At 45.4% G+C, this 5,015-nt stretch overlaps 1 long non-coding RNA gene across 2 annotated transcripts; it reads right to left on the bottom strand.

Annotated features, from left to right (window-relative positions):
• Positions 1 to 294: 294 nt before the first annotated feature.
• LOC133368831 (uncharacterized) lies at positions 295 to 4,472 on the bottom strand. Of its 2 annotated transcripts, none has more exons than XR_009758768.1 (3): positions 4,424 to 4,472; positions 2,737 to 2,856; positions 295 to 511 (listed from the first exon to the last, which is right to left on the bottom strand). It is a non-coding gene; the product is annotated as an uncharacterized LOC133368831 (long non-coding RNA). The 2 variants fall into 2 exon arrangements; XR_009758767.1 differs by lacking the exon at positions 4,424 to 4,472 and adding an exon at positions 3,122 to 3,176.
• Positions 4,473 to 5,015: the final 543 nt, after the last annotated feature.

Here is a 5,015-nt window from a genome sequence, read left to right as displayed (position 1 = left end):
GCCTAGCCTCCCTCTCAGGGGTGTTGTGTGATGAAAATGGAAACAGAGAACCATGTTGACCTCTCAGACCTTCTTTAACAAAGGGCAGGATATAAATGTGATAATAAATATCAGCAACATAGTGAGTCATCCATCAGAGTTACAGTGGTTGCCATTATATGGGCCAACTGATGAAAACAGCCTTTGCCAACCTGGTGCACTCCAGATGTTTTGGACTACAACTCCCATCAGCCCCCGCCAGCACATGCCAAGGACCAGCAAGAACATTACCTGCTTGTCAGTTGCCATGATTTATTAACGAAACTGTTCAAAAGCCAAAGGTGGTGCAAATCCACCTGGTTTCACAAACCTCAAGAAATACTCTCATCCATTTATTTATTATTAGTCCAGAAGTCATGTGTGTTGCAAAAGTCTCTCACACAGCATAGCATATTTTCTTCAATCCTTCTGTTCCTGTTTTGGAAGCTACGGCACAGAGAAATACAACCCCGATCCACATGTTTATTATCTCCTGGAAAGGAAAAACACATTTTTAAAAACACATTTTGGAAACTTCAGCCATTTGCAGAGGACACCCTCTTACTGGTTGGTGAGGGGGACGCCTAAAAATGGGGAAAATATGGTTTCATGTTTAGTAGAATATATCTTTAAAAATGCTTTCAGAATTCAGTGACCATCTACATGTGTCAGTGGAGGCTTAGGGTGCAATCCTAACCCTAGATCTGCCAGGATGAGCGAGTTAGGATCTGGTATATCTCTGGCTGAGCCAGCTGGGTCCTGGCTGTGCAATGCTACATTGGCACAATGGCTTCATCCTGGCTCAGCCGGGGCTCAGCTGAGACTGGCATAACTTATGCCAGTGTAAGTCCCCAAAAATGGGTGTTCCAGGGGAGTGGCGGGACTTACACTGTATCCTAATTCATTTAGCTCAGGCACATGGCTGAACTTACACTGGCAAAAGGGGTGGTGTACATCAAACTCTATTTCACAGGCTTGTTTTCCTCCTAACAGGCTTGGGCTGACTCAGCTAGCAGTAGCGTTGCTCCTGAGTGGGGGTTAGATTTGGCTTACTTCATGCCAGCTTAACTCAAAATGGTGTAAATTACACTGGCTTCCATGATCAAGGATTGCTGTTGAACATAGTGGCATTACAGAGTCAGCCAGCTGATCTTGGTGATGGAACCGTGGGTTGCATGCTTTTCATTTACTTCTGCTTATAGCTATCTGTCCTGCTACCAAGATAGCTGTTATGTCATCCTTGAGTTTGAAAGAATCTAGTTCTGAAACTCATGGAAATCCAAACTGGGGATGATTGTAACCCAAACAATCACTCAATTGTCTTAGGGCTCATCCAGATTTAGTGTCTGTGTGGTGCTACTTGCATCCCCTTATAATTTGCGATTTAGTGTGTGTGTGATGCTACTTGCATCCCTTTATAATTTGTATAGTTCACATGACATTGCAGGCAAGTAGAAGCTATCACATAGTTTCCCCTTTTAAATCCGTATTAATCCAATCTGCTGATAACACAAAGAGGAAAGGAAAAACCATATCAGCTGTGCTGCACTCCTCCTTGTAGGCGTTTTACTTCAATGCTTTTTTAATGGGCGGGCTCTCTTATCCCCCATCACCCTCTCTCTCCCTCTCTCTCCCTCCCTCTCCCTCCCCCTCTCCCTCTCCCTCTCCCTCTCCCTCTCCCTCTCCCTCTCCCTCTCCCTCTCCCTCTCCCCCTCTCCCCCTCTCCCCCTCTCCCCCTCTCCCCCTCTCCCCCTCTCCCCCTCTCCCCCTCTCCCCCTCTCCCCCTCTCCCCCTCCCCCTCTCCCCCTCTCCCCCTCTCCCCCTCTCCCCCTCTCCCCCTCTCCCTCCCCCTCTCCCCCTCTCCCCCCCTCTCTCCCCCTCTCTCCCCCTCTCTCCCCCTCTCTCCCCCTCTCCCCCTCTCCCCCTCTCCCCCTCTCCCCCTCTCTCCCCCCCTCTCCCCCCTCTCTCTCCCCCCCCTCTCTCTCCCCCTCTCCCCCCCCCTCTCTCTCCCACCTGCAAAAGCTGCCACAGCTGCTGCCTACTTTGCCTTTCACTCACTCTCCCCCATCCTCCTTTCACTCAGGCTTGGACAATGGTGAAGGGGGGGTTCTAGTCAGTTTCATGTTTTCTTGTCAGTTGCACACTGAGGCACTCTCCCCCTTCAGCCTTGAACCAGAGGGAGTAAACGTGTAAAATCTGAGGGTGGGGCCACAAGGAAACAGCAACATTAATCCTTCCCAGAGGAACACCTACTAGTGTGAATGGAAAACAGTCAATTTGAAGCTATCAAGTGTGGACCTTGCAAATCTATCATGACAGTAAAAGCAGTGTCTTTAGTATGAAGGTATACTCCTGTGTGGATAAGCCCTTACTCATTTGGCATATTCCACATCATTATGAAACCCTTGGTTCATTAAAGGCAAGGAAAATAACTCTGGCAGATGTTGGAAGATATATTGGGTTACCAGGATTTTTCTGGTAGATCTCGTATATGATTTAATAATCAGATACTCCTCAGCTGAAGTTTATCTTGACATGCTGATGTAGTAATAGGGAAGTTTCACCTGGCAAATTTTTGCTTCTAATAGAGCTGTTAAAGGCACAGGAGCCCTGTCACTAAATGTCTGGCAACCCTAGAGCCATAGGATTGCTTTCTCCTCAGCAGACAGAAATATTATGTTGTGCTCTGGAAGAGTAACCGTTGCTTCCTGCACTCACCTGTAATAGCTATACGAGAGTAGCAAACGTAGAAGTGTCCAGTCTCACATGTCGTTTGAGGCCGTGAACAACCGTTATCTTTTGTAACATCTGGACATACATAGCAGGTGACAGCTCCAGCTGGGCCAGATGAAGGGAAAACATTAAGCAAATTGTTAATTAAAGAATGCCCCATAATTAAAGAATGCCCCCTATGGTCAGAATGAAAAGCAAGACATCCAACTAGATTAAAAACAAGGGCTAGTCAACAGAAAAGCTGCCTCAATGAAATGGGCAGAAGAGCTTTGTGTTTTTTTAAAAAAGAAAAATAAGTACAATTACTTCTAAAGGTTTCTAAAAACTTCAGATGGTAAGCATCATCTCAAAATAGAACATTCTCTTTTACCTTAGAGTGTCTGTTCTAAAGTGAAGCCGACCATGATACATGCACGACTCATTTAAGAACAAAGAAACTATGCTTGGATGTTGGATTTTTATTATATTTATATCCCACCTCTCCTCTAAAGAGTTCCAAGTGGTGTTCGTGGTTCTCCTCCTCCTCATTTTATCGTCATAACAACCCTGTGAGGTAGGTTAAGCTGAGAGACAGTAGCTGCCCAGGACATTCATGGCTGAGTGGTGGTTTGACTCTGGTCTCCCATGTCCTAATCCAAAACCCTAACCACGACTTCACACTAAATCTCAATTTTTTCTATATAAAACTCACACTTTTACAGCACAGTTTTATGCATCTCTACTCAGAAATAAGCCCCACTGAGTTCAATGGAACTTACTCCCAGATAGGTGTGCATAGGGTTGCAGCTTTAATTGATTACTTTAAAAACTAATTAACAGAAATAATATGATTGACTATAACTTCTTTACTTAATTGTGAATTAACAAAAAGTCATGAAAAGGTGACATGAATGATTGACATCAGAATAATGAGTTGTAGCTAGCTATGTTCTACTCAGAGTAGACCCACTGAAATGAATTAGCCTGTTAGTTGTATTCATTAACTTCAATGGGTCTACTCTTAGTAGGACTAACACTGGATACAACTAGGGTTGCCAGGTTCAGGGCACAAGACTGATCCTGTATCTTTAGGAGAAGAGAAAGTCAGCCAAGTGCAGGTGTTCTTGCAACACTGTAACGGGAAAAACCACAAGGTGGAATTCTCCCTTTTCCCTGCACAACTTTTAAAGATACAGAAGACCTCTTGCCCAGCCTCCAAGGCTCAGTCTCAGGCCATGAACCTGGTAACCCTAGAGAAGTAGAAGCATTTAAGGGTGAGCTGTCCCCTTCAGCTCCCCTGGGGACTGCATCCATTATTAGTGGCCTCTTCTACAATGAGACCTTATCAGGGAGAGAGTGGTTGCGACCTTAAACTAGGGTCTGATGTGCAGGTCAACATTGGTGGCTATTTTCTTTTAAGTGTTCAAGCTTACTCCTCCCTCAGCCTGCTTGATATACAGTTTCAAGCTCACACACCAGTTTTACATACCTGACTACAAACAAGGGCAATGACCATTCAAAAAACAATCACTACAGCTATCCGATACTGATAACTGCATTTATTCTTCCCGACTACTTTCTTTTCCTTTTATGCTTCAGAGGAATAGGAGATCTGTATTAACAAAGCTCTTCCCCAAAGGCCTTTTGTCTAATGGGTCCCATCTATTTTGCTCTTCTTTTCTCTGTGACTTACCTGTGGCAAAGCACAGCAGGGCTATGAAACCTATTGCTAGAACCTTGCTCATCTCGGTTTCTTTTCTTCAAGCGAGGAGAAGGGAAGCCAAAAGTCTCCAATGAGATCATCCCAGCCTTTTGCTGAGATCATCCCAGCCTTTTGCTTGGAGGTGTGCTTGCTCCACCCCAACAAAATAGGCACCCTCTCAAGACTTCCTCCCAGAAAGGAGGAGAGGGAATAAGGGACTCCTTTCACATGGCCTTTCTTAGCCAATGGACTCAGGGAAAATGTTGCCTGTAAAAGGTGGCCCGTCCCCAAACTCTTCCTCCTTCTTCATTGTAGTATCCGAAGAACTCCTCTGTGTCATTTGTGTTTGGATTAGGCCAACACTAAGGCTTGTTTTCTGATGAAGTCAAAGATCAGATTTCTAGCTCCCTTCTGCTATGATTTCCACAGTTGCTGGCTGGAGAAGGGCTTTGCAATTGCCTTCAGCCCACTGGAGTGGGGTCCGGCCTAATTTTCTGCACCTTTCTATGGTTTCTCCCTGTGCAGGATGGGTGTGTGTGGGGCCTTTGGCTCAGATGTTGCTGAACTATAATTACAACTTGGA

This window comes from Rhineura floridana, chromosome 12 (genome assembly GCF_030035675.1).
Source record: "Rhineura floridana isolate rRhiFlo1 chromosome 12, rRhiFlo1.hap2, whole genome shotgun sequence".
Lineage (NCBI taxonomy): Eukaryota > Metazoa > Chordata > Lepidosauria > Squamata > Rhineuridae > Rhineura > Rhineura floridana.
The sequence above is the reverse complement of the archived record's forward strand: the minus strand, read 5'-3'. Positions and strand labels throughout refer to the sequence as shown.